This window comes from Chiloscyllium punctatum, chromosome 23 (genome assembly GCF_047496795.1).
Source record: "Chiloscyllium punctatum isolate Juve2018m chromosome 23, sChiPun1.3, whole genome shotgun sequence".
NCBI classification, from domain to species: domain Eukaryota; kingdom Metazoa; phylum Chordata; class Chondrichthyes; order Orectolobiformes; family Hemiscylliidae; genus Chiloscyllium; species Chiloscyllium punctatum.
The window spans coordinates 40,306,064-40,325,178 of record NC_092761.1 but is presented as its reverse complement, the minus strand read 5'-3'; the positions used below and the strand labels follow the sequence as shown (position 1 = coordinate 40,325,178).

The window sequence follows — 19,115 nt, the reverse complement described above, 5'->3', positions numbered from 1 at the left end:
CACAGAGAAAGTGCTGCATTGTCGGTGAGTTATCACAGAGAAAGTGCTGCACTGTCGGTGGGTTATCACAGAGAAAGTGCTGCACTGTCAGTGGGTTATCACAGAGAAAGTGCTGAACTGTCCGTGGGTTATCACAGAGAACGTGCTGCACTGTCAGTGGGTTATCACAGAGAAAGTGCTGCACTGTCGGTGGGTTATCACAGAGAAAGTGCTGCACTGTCAGTGGGTTATCACAGAGAAAGTGCTGCACAGTCGTTGGGTTTTCACAGAGAAAGTGCTGCACTGTCAGTGGGTTATCACAGAGAAAGTGCTGCACTGTCGGTGGGTTATCACGGAGAAAGTGCTGCACTGTCGGTGAGTTATCACAGAGAAAGTGCTGCACTGTCGGTGGGTTATCACAGAGAAAGTGCTGCACTGTCAGTGGGTTATCACAGAGAAAGTGCTGCACTGTCAGTGGGTTATCACAGGGAAAGTGCTGCACTGTCAGTGGGTTATCACAGAGAAAGTGCTGCACTGTCGTTGGGTTATCACAGAGAAAGTGCTGCACTGTCAGTGGGTTATCACAGAGAAAGTGCTGCACTGTCAGTGGGTTATCACAGAGAAAGTGCTGCACTGTCAGTGAGTTATCACAGAGAAAGTGCTGCACTGTCAGTGGGTTATCACAGAGGAAGTGCTGCACTGTCGGTGGGTTATCACTGAGAAAGTGCTGAACTGTCAGTGGGTTATCACAGAGAAAGTGCTGCACTGTCGGTGGGTTATCACAGAGAACGTGTTGCACTGTCAGTGGGTTATCACAGAGAAAGTGCTGCACTGTCGGTGGGTTATCACAGAGAAAGTGCTGCACTGTCAGTGGTTTATCACAGAGAAAGTGCTGCACTGTCGGTGGGTTATCACAGAGAAAGTGCTGCACTGTCAGTGGGTTATCACAGAGAAAGTGCTGCACTGTCGGTGGGTTATCACAGAGAAAGTGCTGCACTGTCAGTGGGTTATCACAGAGAAAGTGCTGCACTGTCGGTGAGTTATCACAGAGAAAGTGCTGCACTGTCAGTGGGTTATCACAGAGAAAGTGCTGCACTGTCAGTGGGTTATCACAGGGAAAGTGCTGCACTGTCAGTGGGTTATCACAGAGAAAGTGCTGCACTGTCAGTGGGTTATCACAGAGAAAGTGTTGCACTGTCAGTGGGTTATCACAGAGAAAGTGCTGCACTGTCGGTGGGTTATCAAGGGAAATTGCTGCACTGTCAGTGGGTTATCACAGAGAAAGTGCTGCACTGTCAGTGGGTTATCACAGAGAAAGTTCTGCACTGTCAGTGGGTTATCACAGAGAAAGTGCTGCACTATAGGTGTGTTATCACAGAGAAAGTGCTGCACTGTCAGTGGGTTATCAAAGAGAAAGTGCCGCACTGCCAGTGGGTTATCACAGAGAATGTGCTGCACTCTCAGTGGGTTATCACAGATAAAGTGCTGCACTGTCAGTGGGTTATCACAGGGAAAGTGTCACACTGTCGGTGGGTTATCACAGAGAAAGTGTCACACTGTCGGTGGGTTATCACAGATAAAGTGCTGCACTGTCAGTGAGTTATCACAGAGAAAGTGCTGCACTGTCAGTGAGTTATCACAGAGAAAGTGCTGCACTGTCAGTGGGTTATCACAGAGAATGTGCTGCACTCTCAGTGGGTTATCACAGATAAAGTGCTGCACTGTCAGTGGGTTATCACAGGGAAAGTGCTGCACTGTCAGTGGGTTATCACAGAGAAAGTGCTGCACTGTCAGTGGGTTTTCACAGAGAAAGTGCTGCACTGTCAGTGGGTTATCACAGGGAAAGTGCTGCACTGTCAGTGGGTTATCACAGAGAAAGTGCTGCACTGTCAGTGGGTTATCACAGAGAAAGTGCTGCACTGTGAGTGAGTTATCACAGAGAAATTGCTGCACTGTCAGTAGGTTATCACAGAGAAAGTGGGGCACTGTCAGTGGGTTATCACAGAGAAAGTGCTGGACTGTCAGTGGGTTATAAAAGAGAAAGTGCTGCACTGTCAGTGGGTTATCACAGAGAAAGTGCTGCACTGTCGGTGGGTTATCACAGAGAACGTGCTGCACTGTCAGTGGGTTATCACAGAGAAAGTGCTGCACTGTCGGTGGGTTATCACAGAGAAAGTGCTGCACTGTCAGTGGGTTATCACAGAGAAAGTGCTGCACTGTCGGTGGGTTATCACAGAGAAAGTGCTGCACTGTCAGTGGGTTATCACAGAGAAAGTGCTGCACTGTCGGTGGGTTATCACAGAGAAAGTGCTGCACTGTCAGTGGGTTATCACAGAGAAAGTGCTGCACTGTCGGTGAGTTATCACAGAGAAAGTGCTGCACTGTCAGTGGGTTATCACAGAGAAAGTGCTGCACTGTCAGTGGGTTATCACAGAGAAAGTGTTGCACTGTCAGTGGGTTATCACAGAGAAAGTGCTGCACTGTCGGTGGGTTATCAAGGGAAATTGCTGCACTGTCAGTGGGTTATCACAGAGAAACTGCTGCACTGTCAGTGGGTTATCACAGAGAAAGTTCTGCACTGTCAGTGGGTTATCACAGAGAAAGTGCTGCACTATAGGTGTGTTATCACAGAGAAAGTGCTGCACTGTCAGTGGGTTATCAAAGAGAAAGTGCCGCACTGCCAGTGAGTTATCACAGAGTAAGTGCTGCACTGTCAGTGAGTTATCACAGATAAAGTGCTGCACTGTCAGTGGGTTATCACAGAGAATGTGCTGCACTCTCAGTGGGTTATCACAGATAAAGTGCTGCACTGTCAGTGGGTTATCACAGGGAAAGTGCTGCACTGTCAGTGGGTTATCACAGGGAAAGTGCTGTACTGTCAGTGGGCTATAAAAGAGAAAGTGCTGCACTGTCAGTGGGTTATCACAGAGAAAGTGCTGCACTGTCAGTGGGTTATCACAGGGAAAGTGCTGGACTGTCAGTGGGTTATAAAAGAGAAAGTGCTGCACTGTCAGTGGGTTATCACAGAGAAAGTGCTGCACTGTCAGTGGGTTATCACAGAGAAAGTGCTGCACTGTCAGTGGGTTATCACAGAGAAAGTGCTGGACTGTCAGTGGGTTATAAAAGAGAAAGTGCTGCACTGTCAGTGGGTTATCACAGAGAAAGTGCTGCACTGTCAGTGGGTTATCACAGAGTAAGTGCTGCACTGTCAGTGGGTTATAAAAGAGAAAGTGCTGCACTGTCAGTGGGTTATCACAGGGAATTTGCTGCACTGTCAGTGGGTTATCACAGGGAAAGTGCTGCACTGTCAGTGGGTTATCACAGAGAAAGTGCTGCACTGTCAGTGGGTTATCACAGAGAAAGTGCTGCACTGTCAGTGGGTTATCACAGAGAAATTGCTGCACTGTCGGTGGGTTATCACAGAGAAAGTGCTGCACTGTCAGTGGGTTATCACAGAGAAAGTGCTGCACTGTCGGTGGGTTATCACAGAGAAAGTGCTGCACTGTCAGTGGGTTATCACAGAGAAAGTGCTGCACTGTCAGTGGGTTATCACAGAGAAAGTGCTGCACTGTCAGTGGGTTATCACAGAGAAAGTGCTGCACTGTCAGTGGGTTATCACAGAGTAAGTGCTGCACTATAGGTGTGTTATCACAGAGAAAGTGCTGCACTGTCAGTGGGTTATCAAAGAGAAAGTGCCGCACTGTCAGTGGGTTATCACAGAGAAAGTGCTGCACTATAGGTGTGTTATCACAGAGAAAGTGCTGCACTGTCAGTGGGTTATCAAAGAGAAAGTGCCGCACTGTCGTTGGGTTATCACAGAGAAAGTGCTGCACTGTCAGTGGGTTATCACAGAGAAAGTGCTGCACTGTCAGTGGGTTATCACAGAGAAAGTGCTGCACTGTCAGTGAGTTATCACAGAGAAAGTGCTGCACTGTCAGTGGGTTATCACAGAGGAAGTGCTGCACTGTCGGTGGGTTATCACAGAGAAAGTGCTGAACTGTCAGTGGGTTATCACAGAGAAAGTGCTGCACTGTCGGTGGGTTATCACAGAGAACGTGTTGCACTGTCAGTGGGTTATCACAGAGAAAGTGCTGCACTGTCGGTGGGTTATCACAGAGAAAGTGCTGCACTGTCAGTGGTTTATCACAGAGAAAGTGCTGCACTGTCGGTGGGTTATCACAGAGAAAGTGCTGCACTGTCAGTGGGTTATCACAGAGAAAGTGCTGCACTGTCGGTGGGTTATCACAGAGAAAGTGCTGCACTGTCAGTGGGTTATCACAGAGAAAGTGCTGCACTGTCGGTGAGTTATCACAGAGAAAGTGCTGCACTGTCAGTGGGTTATCACAGAGAAAGTGCTGCACTGTCAGTGGGTTATCACAGGGAAAGTGCTGCACTGTCAGTGGGTTATCACAGAGAAAGTGCTGCACTGTCAGTGGGTTATCACAGAGAAAGTGTTGCACTGTCAGTGGGTTATCACAGAGAAAGTGCTGCACTGTCGGTGGGTTATCAAGGGAAATTGCTGCACTGTCAGTGGGTTATCACAGAGAAAGTGCTGCACTGTCAGTGGGTTATCACAGAGAAAGTTCTGCACTGTCAGTGGGTTATCACAGAGAAAGTGCTGCACTATAGGTGTGTTATCACAGAGAAAGTGCTGCACTGTCAGTGGGTTATCAAAGAGAAAGTGCCGCACTGCCAGTGGGTTATCACAGAGAATGTGCTGCACTCTCAGTGGGTTATCACAGATAAAGTGCTGCACTGTCAGTGGGTTATCACAGGGAAAGTGTCACACTGTCGGTGGGTTATCACAGAGAAAGTGTCACACTGTCGGTGGGTTATCACAGATAAAGTGCTGCACTGTCAGTGAGTTATCACAGAGAAAGTGCTGCACTGTCAGTGAGTTATCACAGAGAAAGTGCTGCACTGTCAGTGGGTTATCACAGAGAATGTGCTGCACTCTCAGTGGGTTATCACAGATAAAGTGCTGCACTGTCAGTGGGTTATCACAGGGAAAGTGCTGCACTGTCAGTGGGTTATCACAGAGAAAGTGCTGCACTGTCAGTGGGTTTTCACAGAGAAAGTGCTGCACTGTCAGTGGGTTATCACAGGGAAAGTGCTGCACTGTCAGTGGGTTATCACAGAGAAAGTGCTGCACTGTCAGTGGGTTATCACAGAGAAAGTGCTGCACTGTCAGTGAGTTATCACAGAGAAATTGCTGCACTGTCAGTAGGTTATCACAGAGAAAGTGGGGCACTGTCAGTGGGTTATCACAGAGAAAGTGCTGGACTGTCAGTGGGTTATAAAAGAGAAAGTGCTGCACTGTCAGTGGGTTATCACAGAGAAAGTGCTGCACTGTCGGTGGGTTATCACAGAGAACGTGCTGCACTGTCAGTGGGTTATCACAGAGAAAGTGCTGCACTGTCGGTGGGTTATCACAGAGAAAGTGCTGCACTGTCAGTGGGTTATCACAGAGAAAGTGCTGCACTGTCAGTGGGTTATCACAGAGAAAGTGCTGCACTGTCGGTGGGTTATCACAGAGAAAGTGCTGCACTGTCAGTGGGTTATCACAGAGAAAGTGCTGCACTGTCGGTGAGTTATCACAGAGAAAGTGCTGCACTGTCAGTGGGTTATCACAGAGAAAGTGCTGCACTGTCAGTGGGTTATCACAGAGAAAGTGTTGCACTGTCAGTGGGTTATCACAGAGAAAGTGCTGCACTGTCGGTGGGTTATCAAGGGAAATTGCTGCACTGTCAGTGGGTTATCACAGAGAAACTGCTGCACTGTCAGTGGGTTATCACAGAGAAAGTTCTGCACTGTCAGTGGGTTATCACAGAGAAAGTGCTGCACTATAGGTGTGTTATCACAGAGAAAGTGCTGCACTGTCAGTGGGTTATCAAAGAGAAAGTGCCGCACTGCCAGTGAGTTATCACAGAGTAAGTGCTGCACTGTCAGTGAGTTATCACAGATAAAGTGCTGCACTGTCAGTGGGTTATCACAGAGAATGTGCTGCACTCTCAGTGGGTTATCACAGATAAAGTGCTGCACTGTCAGTGGGTTATCACAGGGAAAGTGCTGCACTGTCAGTGGGTTATCACAGGGAAAGTGCTGTACTGTCAGTGGGCTATAAAAGAGAAAGTGCTGCACTGTCAGTGGGTTATCACAGAGAAAGTGCTGCACTGTCAGTGGGTTATCACAGGGAAAGTGCTGGACTGTCAGTGGGTTATAAAAGAGAAAGTGCTGCACTGTCAGTGGGTTATCACAGAGAAAGTGCTGCACTGTCAGTGGGTTATCACAGAGAAAGTGCTGCACTGTCAGTGGGTTATCACAGAGAAAGTGCTGGACTGTCAGTGGGTTATAAAAGAGAAAGTGCTGCACTGTCAGTGGGTTATCACAGAGAAAGTGCTGCACTGTCAGTGGGTTATCACAGAGTAAGTGCTGCACTGTCAGTGGGTTATAAAAGAGAAAGTGCTGCACTGTCAGTGGGTTATCACAGGGAATTTGCTGCACTGTCAGTGGGTTATCACAGGGAAAGTGCTGCACTGTCAGTGGGTTATCACAGAGAAAGTGCTGCACTGTCAGTGGGTTATCACAGAGAAAGTGCTGCACTGTCAGTGGGTTATCACAGAGAAATTGCTGCACTGTCGGTGGGTTATCACAGAGAAAGTGCTGCACTGTCAGTGGGTTATCACAGAGAAAGTGCTGCACTGTCGGTGGGTTATCACAGAGAAAGTGCTGCACTGTCAGTGGGTTATCACAGAGAAAGTGCTGCACTGTCAGTGGGTTATCACAGAGAAAGTGCTGCACTGTCAGTGGGTTATCACAGAGAAAGTGCTGCACTGTCAGTGGGTTATCACAGAGTAAGTGCTGCACTGTCAGTGGGTTATAAAAGAGAAAGTGCTGCACTGTCAGTGGGTTATCACAGGGAATTTGCTGCACTGTCAGTGGGTTATCACAGGGAAAGTGCTGCACTGTCAGTGGGTTATCACAGGGAAATTGCTGGACTGTCAGTGGGTTATAAAAGAGAAAGTGCTGCACTGTCAGTGGGTTATCACAGAGAAAGTGCTGCACTGTCAGTGGGTTATCACAGAGAAAGTGCTGCACTGTCAGTGGGTTATAAAAGAGAAAGTGCTGCACTGTCAGTGGGTTATCACAGAGAAAGTGCTGCACTGTCAGTGGGTTATCACAGAGAAATTGCTGGACTGTCAGTGGGTTATAAAAGAGAAAGTGCTGCACTGTCAGTGGGTTATCACAGGGAAAGTGTTGCACTGTCAGTGGGTTATCACAGGGAAAGTGCTGCACTGTCAGTGGGTTATCACAGAGAATTTGCTGCACTGTTGGCGGGTGAGGACAGAGAAAGTGCTGCACTGTCAGTGGGTTGTCACAGAGACACTGCTGCACTGTTGGCGGGTTTTCAACATGAAAGTGCTGCACTGGCGGTAGGTTATGGCAGGGCAAGTACTGCACTGTCGGTGAATTATCACAGGGAATGTGCTGCATTGTCAGCGCTTTATGACACGAAAAGTGCTGTCCTGTCGGCCCGTTATTGCTGAGGAGATGCTGCTCTGTTTGTGGGTCAGTAGCTAATCGGTTCTAATACTGACACACACGCAGCTGTGCAGCACTGCCAGCAAATTGCTTGCAGATATGCTCCTGGTTTTAGGGATCAGAGTTCCTATCTATGTTTGTGCATGAGCGAGAGCTGTACTCATCATCATCATAGAGCTCTACAGCTTAATAAAAACACCCTTCAGCCCAACCAGTCTACACTGATCAAAAACAGCCGTCTAACCATTCACCCTTTTATTAGCAGTTGGCCAATAGCCTTGTGTGCCTTGACATTATCGGGGCGCACCTGAATAGATTCATCAAATCCTCCAGCATGGAGACAGGCCTTTTGGCTCAAACTCACACTAACACCATTTCCCTGCTCTGGGCCCATATCCTTTCCTATCCATGTATTTGTCCAAATGCCTTTTAAATGCTTTTAATGTACCCGCCTCAACCACTTCCGCTGGCAGCTCAGTCCTTGTGGTCCTCAGGCTCCCTTTTATTTTTTCCCTCTAACCTCTCGTCCTCGATACAGCAACCCTACATGCTTCCGATTCATGCCTCTCATGATCTTATATACTTCAAAAGATCCCCCTCAGTCTCCTACACTCTGAAGGAGAAACTCCAAGCCTGTCCAACCTCTCCTTAGACCAATGAGTCCAGGCAACATCCTTGCAAATTTCTTCTGCGCTCATTCCATTTTAATGACATCCTTCCTGTAACAAGGTGACCAAAACTGAACACAATTCACAAAGTGTGGCCTCAGAAACATCCTGGACAACTGCAACATAACTTCCTAACTTCGATACTCAATGATGACTGATGAGGCCAGTGTGCCAAAAACCTTCTTCACTGCCTTGTCTACCTGTGATTCCAGTTTCAGAGATCTGTGAACCTGAACTCCAAGGTCCCTCTGTTCCACCACACTCCTTAAGGCCTTACCATTCACCATGAAACTCCTCCCTTGATTTGACTTTCTAAAATGCCAGACTTCAAACTTATCTATATTAAACTCCATTTTGGATATTGTTGGGGGAGATGGCGCACCAGGGGAAGCCAGCAGTAGCCAGGTTCATGGCACCGTGGCTGGTTCTGCTGGACAGAAGGGTGGGACAAAGAGTGGAAGGGCTATAGTCATCGGGGATTCAATTGTTACAGGAGTAGATAGGTGGCTCTGTGGTCAATAACAAGACTCCCAAATGGCATGTTGCCTCCCAGGTGCACGGGTCAGGGATGTCTCAGATTGGCTGCAGAACATCCAGAAGGGGGGAAGATGAACAGCCAGTTGTCGTGGTATATATAGGCACCAATGATATAGGTAAAAGCAACAGAATGAGGTCTTCCAAGCAGAATATATGAAGTTAGGAGCCAAGTTAAAAAGTAGGACGCTACAGGTAGGATCACAATTCCATAAGTTTTAAAATACCCATGGACAAAGATGAGAGAGATCCTAAAGGAAGAGCGCTAAATTGAGGGAAGGGTAACTGTACCAAAATTCAGCAGGAGCTGGGAAATATAGATTGGGATCTGCTGTTTGAAGGTAAATTCACATTCGATATGTGGGAAGCTTTTAAAGAGAGGTTGATTAGCATGCATGAGAGACATATTCCTGTGAAAATGAAGAATAGAAATAATAAGATTAAGGAATCATGGATGGCATGTGAAGTTGTGAGACTAGTTAAGAGGAAAATGGAAGCATACATAAGGTCTAGGTGGCTGACAACAGACAATGCTTTGGAAGAATATCAAGAAAGTAGGACCAATCTGAAACGGGGAATTAAGAGGGCTAAAAGGGGTCATGAGATATCTTCAGTAAACAAGGGAAAGGAAAATCCCAAAGCCTTTTATTCATATATAAGATGCAAGAGGGTAACTAGAGAAAGTGTTGGCCCACTCTAGGACAATGGAGGAAGGTTATGTGTGGAGTCAGAGAAAATGGGTCAGATGCTTAATGAGCACTTTGTAGCAGTATTCACTGAGGAGAGGGAAATGATGAATGTTAAGGTTACGGATAGATGTTCGATTACTCTAGGTCAAGTCGGCATAATGAGGGAGGAAGTGTTGGGTATTCTAAAACACATTAAGGTGGACAAGTCCCCAGATCCAGATGAGATCTATCCCAGGTTTCTGAGGGAAGTGAAAGAGGAAATAGCTGGGATACTAACAGGTATCTTTGCAGCATCCTTGATCAAGGTGGAGTCCTGGAGGACTGGAGAATTGCTAATGCTTTCTCCTTGTTTAAGAAGGGCAGCAAGGATAATCCAGGTAATTATAGACTGTTGAGCCTGATGCCAGTGGTTGGGAAGCTGCTTGGACATAATACTGAGGGATTGGATCTATTGATATTTGGAAGATAATTGGCTTATCAGTTATAGGCAACATGGTTTTGGGCGGGGATGGTCATGTTTTACCAACATGATAGAATTCTTTGAGGAAGTGACAAAGTTGATTGATGAGGGAAGTGCTGTAGATGTCATACACATAGACTTCAACAGGATGTCGTAAGGCTGATGGAAAAAGTGAAGTCGCATGGGGTCCAGGGTGTACTAGCTAGATGGATAGAGAACTGGCTGGGCAACAGGAAACAGAGAGTAGTAGTGGAAGGGAGTTTCTCAAAATGGAGAACTGTGACCAGTGGTGTTCCACAGGGATCTGTGCTGGGACCGCTGTTGTTTGAGATATACATAAGTGATTTGGAGGAAGGTACAGGTAGTCTGATTAGCAGGTTTTCAGATGACACTAAAATTGTTGGAGTAGCAGATAGTGAAGGTGACTGTCAGAGAATACAGCAGAATATAAATAGATTGGAGAGCTGGGCAGAGAAATGGCAGATGGAGTTCATTCTAAACAAATGCAAGGTGATGTATTTTGGAAAATCCAATTGAAGAGCACATTCGGAAAGGAGAGAGTTACCTTGACACTTTGTTTCTGGAGGCAGTCATACCTGGCAGATTAAGTAAATCAAATTCAGTTCGTGATCAGGGACATCTGGGTATGATTGCAAGTGAGGCAGCTAGGGGATCCTCAGTTCAGGCATGGAGGACCCTCAGCTTTTGACCTTATCCAACAGGTACGAGATACTTACTCCCTGTGTGGGTGAGGAAAAGGATAGGATGAGCTGGCTCACCATGGCACCATGGTGCAGAAGGCCATTCAAGAGGGGGCAGGAAAAAGACAAGTGGTAGTTACAGGGATTCTATAGATAGGGGGATAGATAGTATTCTTTGTGAGCCAGATCGGGAGTCCTGCATGGTGTGTTGCCTGCCCAGTGCCAGGGTGCAGGGCATCTCTGGCCGGTTTGAAAGGATATTGAAATGGGAGGAAGAGGATCCAGTTGTTGTGGTCCATGTTGGGACTAACAACATAGGCAAGGTTAGGATTGAGGACCTGTTTGGGGATTATCAAGTGCTAGGAACAAAATTAAAGAACAGGTCCTCAAGGGTTTTAGTCTCCGAAATACCTCCTGAGCCATGTGCAAATTGGCTTAGGGGTAAGAAAATTGGGGAAGCAAACACATGGCTAAGGGAATGGTGTGGGAACGAGAGGTCAGTTTTGGAACCAGGAGGATCTGTACCGATGGGATAGTCTCCACCTGAACCAATCTGGAGCCAGTGTCCTAGTGAAAAGGATAAAGAGGGTGGTCACTAGAACTTTCAACTAGTGAGTCAGGGGGGAAGGGATAGGGAAAACGACAGGGCGATGGTAAATAAAAAGGTAAGCGGCTGGTTAGATTATGTGCAGGAGGGCTTAAGTTCAAGGCAGACTATCAAAGAAGCAAAAAGGAAGGAGAACTCAGGAGACATTAGAGATGTTATGAATCATGAGAGTGAGAAAGCTCGGATAAAGGCACTTTACCTGAATGCTTGTAGCATTTGTAAAAAGCTTGATGAGTTAACAGCACAAATCATGCCGTTAGTAGCCATTTCAGAGACATGGTTACAGGATGGTCATGACCAGGAGTTAAATATACAGGGGACCCCGACTATTCGGAAGGACAGTAAGGTAAGGGAGGTGGCGTAGCTCTGATATTCAAGGACAATATCAGGGCCCTGATGGAATGCATCCCAGGGTAAAAGAAATGGGAGAAATAGCAAATGCACCGGTGATAATTTTCAAAATTTGCTGGATTCTGGGGCAGTCCAGCAGATTGAAAAACAGCAACTGTGACGTCACTATTTAGAAAGGAAGGTAAATAAAAGGTGAAGAATTATAGACTGGTTAACCTCTTTAGTGGGAAAAATACTTAGTCTGTTATCAAGGAAGAAATAGCAGGGCACCTCAATAGAAATTGTCCTGTTGGGCAGACTTAGCATGGGTTCATGAAGGGCAGGTCATGCTTGACAAATCTTTTGAAATTCTATGAAGACTTTACAAGCAAGGTGCAAAACAGGGACCCAGTGGATGTGGTGTACCAGGATTTCCAAAAGGCCTTTGCCAAGATGCTGCACATGAGGCTGCTGCATAAGAGAAGGATGCATGGTGTTGGTGTAGAGTATTAGCATGGATAGAGGATTGGTTGACTGACAGGAAGTAAAGAGTGGAGATAAATGAGTGCTATTCTAGCTGGCAATCAGTGCCTAGTGGTGTGCCTGAGGGATTGGTGTTGGGACTGCAATTATTTACATATGAATTGTATAGATGGTTTGGAGTTGGGGATCACATGTAGTGCCGATGACACTAAGATGCGTGGTAGAGCAAAGTGTGCAGAGGACTGTGAAACTTTGCAGAGGAACATGGATACATTGTGCAAGTGGGCAAAGGTCTGGCAGATGGAATACAATGTGAAGTCATACATTTTGGTAGGGGTAATAGTAAAAAGGATTATTACTTGAATGGTGAAAAGGTTGTAGCATGCTGTTTTGCAGAGGGACCTGGGTGTTCTTGTGTATGAATCACAGACGGTTGGTCTGCAGGTACAACAAGTAATTAGGAAGGTAAGTGGAACCCCTAAAGGGGTTGGGTTTAAAAGCAGAGAGGTAATGCCATAGCTGTACAAGTTACTTGAGAAAAGATGTCCTGGCACTGGAGGGGGTGCAGAGGAGGTTCACCAGGTTGATTCCAGAGTTGAGGGGTTTGGCTTATGCAGAGTAACTGAGTAGATTGCAATTATATTCATTGGAATTCAGGAGAATGAGGGAGGATCTTATAGAAACATCTCAAATTATGAAGGGAATAGACAAGATAGAAATAGATAGGATGTTTCCATTGGCAGATGAAGGTAGGACAAGAGATCATAGCCTCAAGATTAGAGGGAGCAGATTTAGGACTGAATTAAGAAGGAACTTGTTCAACCAGAGGGTTGTTAATCGATGGAATTCCTTGCCCGGGAAGTAGTTGACTATACTTCAGTAAACATTTTTAAAGCTAAAGTAGATTTTATTTTAACAATGTTGTGGTTCTGTTCGCCGAGCTGGGAATTTGTGTTGCAGACGTTTCGCCCCCTGTCTAGGTGACATCCTCAGTGCTTGGGATCCTCCTGTGAAACGCTTCTGTGAGAAGATTTGTAGCTCAGGTGCTCGTTGTTGTGGTTCTGGATATGGTATGAGCACGGGTAAGTGTATCTCAATCCACAGGAAGATCAGCCATGATCTTATTAAATGGCAGAGCAGGCTCGAAGGGCCGGATAGCCGAATCCTGCTCCTAGTTCTTATGTTATGTTCTTATGTAAATGGAAACATCCTAGGAAAAATTGATGTGTAGAGAAATCTGGGTGTTCACATCCATTGTTCCCTGAAGATGGCAATACATGTCAGTAGTGTGGTCTAGTACATGCACGGCACACTTTCCTTCATCCGTTGCGGTACTGAGAACAGGCATTGGCAGGTTATGTTACAGTTGTGTCGGACTTTGGTTTGGCCACATTTAGAATACTGTGTACAGTTCTGGTTGCCACATGACCAAAAGGATGTGGATGCTTTGGAGAGGGTACAGAGGAGGTTCACCAGGATGTTGCCTGGTTGAAGGGTGTTAGCTATAAGGAGAGGTTGAGTAGATTAAGATTATTTTCATTAGAAGGATGGAGGTTGAGAGGGGTGGATCTGATTGAGGTCGATGTAATCATGGCGGTATAGAAAGGGTGGATAGCAAGGAGCTTTTTCCCAGTGTGGGGGACTCAATTACTAGGGGTCACGAGTTCAAGGTGAGAGGAGAAATGTTTAGGAGAGATATGCATAGAATGTTCTTTATCAGAGGGTTGTGGGTGCCTGGAAAGGGTTGCCAAGGGAGGCTGTAGAGACAGTCACGATAGTGTAATTTAAGATGTGTCTCGACAGACACATGAATGCGCAGGGAGCCGAGGAATATAACCTTAGAAAATAGGCGACAGGTTTAGATAGAGGATTGGAATCGGCACAGGCTTGGAGGGCTGAAGGGCCTGTTCCTGTGCTGTAATTTTTCTTGTTCTTTGTTCTAATCAATATTTTATACAGTCCCAAGTATAATCGACCTGCTCCTGTATTCTGTTGTTCAGCTAATAAAGACCAGTATCCCATATGCCTCCTCGATCACATCAGCTGCTACATTTAAGAGACCAGTGGACATGCACACCAAGGTCTCGGTGATCATCAGTGTTCCCCAGGGTCTTACCATTCACCCTATATTCCTTTGTCTTATTTATCCTATCCAAGCTGCATCACCTCACATTTATCTGGATTGAATTCCATTTGCCACTGTTCAGCCTGTCTGTATTGTCCTGTAATCTAAGGCTGTTCCTCACTATTTATCAATTTTGTATCATCCTCAAACTAACTGATCAGCCCGCCTACATTCATGTCTCAATCTTTTATATGTACTTGGATCAGCAAGGGCTCCAGCAGTGATCCCTAGAGAATCCACTGACCTCCAGCCACAAAAACACCCCTTGACCATCACCCACTGCCACTTCCTGCCACTTGCTTAATTCTGGATCCAATTTACCAACTTTCCTTGGATCCCATTGGCTGTTATCTTTATCCAGCCCTGTATATCCCTCATCATTCAGGGTTCACTGGATTTGTGGATCCCACCCTTTATCTTTATTGGAAATTGTGCACCTGTAACTCTCTATTTCCTTTGAGAATGTGTCCCATGTTTCTGGCACAGACTTGCTGAAAAGCACGTCTCTGAGTATAATCTGGCCCAAATAATATCTGATCTTATTAAAATCAGCCTTCCCCAGGTTTAGAACTTTGATTTCAGACCCATCCTTGTCTTGAATCTAACAGAGTTAGAATCACTGTCCACAAAGTGCTCTCTCACAGATATTCCAACCACCTCTACTGCTTCACTTCCTATATTAAAGCCCCCTGCCTTGCGGGCTCTCCTGGGTACAGCTCGTTCTGTTATAACGTGCATTTCATCAAGGTGAATTCATTGTAACACAGTCAACAAAGTTTTAAAACTTCTGTTGGCTGTGTCGTGATTATATCACCAACACTTCAAGCACTGTTTCTAAAGTGTGATTTTACTATAATGTGGGGTTGCTCAAGAATGGAATCATCACATTAATGAAGAACTAACTGTGCAGGCTTTAAAAGGCTGTGCTGGACGGATCCTAGGAATTCCGCTCACTCTAAGTCTCTCACATTAGGACTGCCTCAGATAGTTTTGGGAAAGAAGAAATCTCTCACTGTCACTATCCTGTTCTTTTTGCATTCTCTGAAATTTACCTCCATACTATTTCTCTCTGACTGTGTGGGGGCCTTTAGTGAACACTCAACAATGTGTTCACTCCATTTCAGAGTAAAGGTTTTATCTAATGGCTTCACTTGAGGAGCCGATGAACTTGTCATCCCTCTTTACTGCTGTAATTGATTCCCTGGTCAGTATTGTGACATCTGCTCCTCTTTTACCTCTTTCCCTGTTCTACCTGAAGATCCTGTATCCTGGAATATTAAGTTGCCAATCCTGTCCCTCTCTCAACAATGTTATTGACAGCAATAGTAACACATCTCATTTTTAAATCTGTACCTTCATCTATCTACATTTTTTGTCAGACTCATTACATTAAAGTAGTAACATCCAACCTTGCCAATCTCCCTGTGTCTTAACTGGTCTATTCTTCTTGTGCCTTCCTGACTCACTTGCTGTCTCTTTTAGTTCTGGCTGTGCACCTTCCTTTGCTGAAACATCCCTCAGGATCTCAGCCCGCTGCCAAATTAGTTTCAACTTTACCCAACAGCGCTAGCAAATCTCCCCACGAGGATGCTGGTCCCATTCCTTTACTGTTGCAACTTGTCAGTCCTGTACACATCTTACCACCCCTGAAAAGTGTCCCAATGTCCCAGAAATCAAAAGTTCTACCTCCTGCATCATCTCTCCAGCCACACATTCATCTGGACGAACCATCTATTTCTATGCTCCTTAGCACAAGGCAGTGGAAGTAATCCAAAGATTGCAAAATGTGAAGTCTTTTTTTTTCCCCAGTCTGTGTCCTAGTCCCCCAAGTTCAGCTTTCAGCACCTCACCCCTTTATGTCCCTAGACTGTTGGTACCAATATGGATCACAATCTCTGTCTGTTGCCCTCCAGTGGAGATGGTGAATGTTGTGTACACTCATATCCCACAGTGATGGCTATGGGCACCTCCACTATTCCATATTCCTTTTCTGCAACACCCTAATTGTCTTCAGTTTCATTCAGTGTAATGTGAGAAATCTGCAACCACAGCGTGTTGTTGGAATTGATCTTTTTCTCTCTTTTCTTCCCATCTGTGTTTTTCTCTCCTTCCCCACCCCCCCCCCCCCCCCCCCCCCCCCCCCACCCTTCTCTCTCTCTCTCTGTCCCTTTTTCTCGTTCTCACCATCTTTCTCCTTCCCTCTCATGGTCTCTCCGTAAGACCTCGCAGCTGGAATTTGCCCATTCAGTCTGCTCCACCATTCGAGCAAGACTGAGAAGTTTTTCACCCATTTCTCCCACTTCCTCCCCATAACTCTTGATTTCCTTGATACTCAAGAACCTACTTATCTCCATCTTAAATATATATAATGACCTGGCCTCCATAGCCTTCTGTGGCAATGAACTCCAGAGCTGTCTGGCTGAAGAAGTTTCTCCTTATCTCCGTTCTAGAAGATCTTCCTTTTATTCTAAGGCTTTGCCCTCAGGTCCTAGTATCTCTTGTCAGCATCTTTTCAATGTCCACTCTGTCCTGGCCATTCAGTAGTTTGTAAGTTTCAAACCGATATCCCGTCATCCTTCTAAACTCTAATGCGCTCTCTTGCACTCTCCACCTCGTGTTATCTCTCCCTCTGTGCCACATCCTTTCTCTCTCTTTCTCTCTTGAATTGTGTAACTGAATCAAACTCAAACCAACGCTGAATCCTTGGATTAACTTCAGTGTCATGTTGAAAAATTGACAATACAAACCAGGAGATAGTGAGACCAGAGTCCAGATAGACAGCATCTGACGAGCAGGAGAATCAACGTGTTGGGCCTCCATTCCTGATGAAGGGCTTATGCCCAAAATCTGACTTTCCTGCTCCTGGAATGCTGCCTGACTTGGCTGCACTTTTCCAGTAATACAAACCAACACAATATCATGTTCCATGAATGTTACAAAATTGTTGTACGCAGGACAAATTGATCCAACAAAAAATAACCTAGAACAGATAAATCTGCAGTTTTGGGTAGATATGCTGCTTGTTCAGTTGGGTGCCTAGTCATTCAGGAATTTGCATTATTTCAACACGGTCTGAAAGCTGATAATGTGTATGTGTTTGTCTGTGTGTATGTGTGTAAATCTGAGAGATGTTGAAGTCTGTATAAACTCACATGTCACAGTGATGGTTATGGAGCTCTCCACTGCTCCATGTTCATTCTCTGCCACACACTGATAGTCTCCAGTCTCCCTGGGTGTAACGTGAGGAATCTCCAACCACAGCTCATTGTTGGAACTTGTCTTGTTCATTGTGACATTAAGGTGTCTCCACGTCAGGTTAGATACTGGGCAGCTCTCAACAGAGCAGATTATGACTGCAGAATTCCCCTCAATTATATTGATGAATGAACCTGGATTAATCCCATCCAGGGAAATAATTGAGAGATGCCGTGGTGGGTCTAAAAGCAAATAATGATCAGTTCATTACAATGATAGTCAAACACATCCTAGATCCCGACAATGTGAAAGGTGAGATAGCAGCGCGGTTTCCTCCTCCACACATCACGTAACCATAGCAGACACTTCAATTCAGTACTGAGGGAGTGCTGCACTGTCAGAGGGTCAGCACTGAGGGAGTGCTGCACTGTCAGAGGTCAGTACTGAGGGAGTGCTGCACTGTCAGAGGGTCAGTACTGAGGGAGTGCTGCACTGTCAGAGGGTCAGCACTGAGGGAGTGCTGCACTGTCAGAGGGTCAGTACTGAGGGAGTGCTGCACTGTCAGAGGGTCAGCACTGAGGGAGTGCTACAGTGTCGGATGGTCAGTATTGACGGAGTGCCACACTATCAGAGGATTAATACTGAGGGAGTGATGCACTGTCAGAGGGTCAGCACTGAGGGAGTGCTGCACTGTCAGAGGGTCAGCACTGAGGGAGTGCTGCACTGTCAGAGGTCAGTACTGAGGGAGTGCTGCACTGTCAGAGGTTCAGTACTGAGGGAGTGCTGCACTGTCAGAGGGTTAGTACTGAGGGAGTGCTGCACTGTCAGAGGTCAGTACTGAGGGAGTGCTGCACTGTCAGAGGGTCAGCACTGAAGGAGTGCTGCACTGTCAGAGGTCAGTACTGAGGGAGTGCTGCACTGACAGAGGGTCAGTACTGAGGGAGTGCTGCTGTGTCAGAGGGTCAGTACTGAGGGAGTGCTGCACTGACAGAGGGTCAGTACTGAGGGAGTGTTGCTGTGTCAGAGGGTCAGTACTGAGGGAGTGCCGCACTGTCAGAGTGTCAGTACTGAGGGGGTGCTTCTGTATTGAGGGTCAGTACTGAGGGAGTGCTGCACTATCCGAGGGTCAATACTGAGGGAATGCTTCAGTGTTTATCAGCTCACTGAGTTTTGGATGAACCTCAAACTGACTGATCAATCCTCCTAAATTCTGAATTATTTATATATGCTTCAATCAGCAAGGGCTCCAGTCATGATCCCTGTGAGACCCCACTGGGTACTGGCTTCTAGTCACAGAAACACCCCTCAAACCATGACCCTCTGCTTCCTGCCACTCAGCCAACTCCAAATCCAATTTGGCAATGCTGTTTGGATCCCATGGACGTTCTCCTTCGCAAACAGCTTCCTAAGTTGGACCTTATCTAAAGCCTTGTTGAAGTTGGAGTAGAATATGGCAAATGAATCGCCATTCATTCATGGATGCTCGTACCACATTGACTGCTCTCTCCAATCCACTGGTACCTCCCCAATGGCCACAGAGGAATTGAAAATATTTGCCAGTGCCCCTGATATTTCCTTCCCTTGCCTCACTCAGCAGCCTGGGATACACTGCATCTGGTCCTGCGATTTGTCTAGTTTTAAGCCTGCCAGGTCACTCAGAGCCCCCTGTCTGTCTGAGCTAATTTTGTAAAGTATATTACACTCCATCTCCCTGATGGTGATACCTAAACTATTGTTCTCATGAGTGAACACCAAAACCAAGTATTCATTTAGAACCTAACCCACATCCTTCGGCTCCACAT

At 46.2% G+C, this 19,115-nt stretch overlaps 1 protein-coding gene across 1 annotated transcript in view; it reads right to left on the bottom strand.

The window, feature by feature from the left end:
• The window catches only part of LOC140493949 (myelin-associated glycoprotein-like), a 218,848-nt gene that overhangs the window by 140,903 nt on the left and 58,830 nt on the right, over positions 1-19,115 (bottom strand).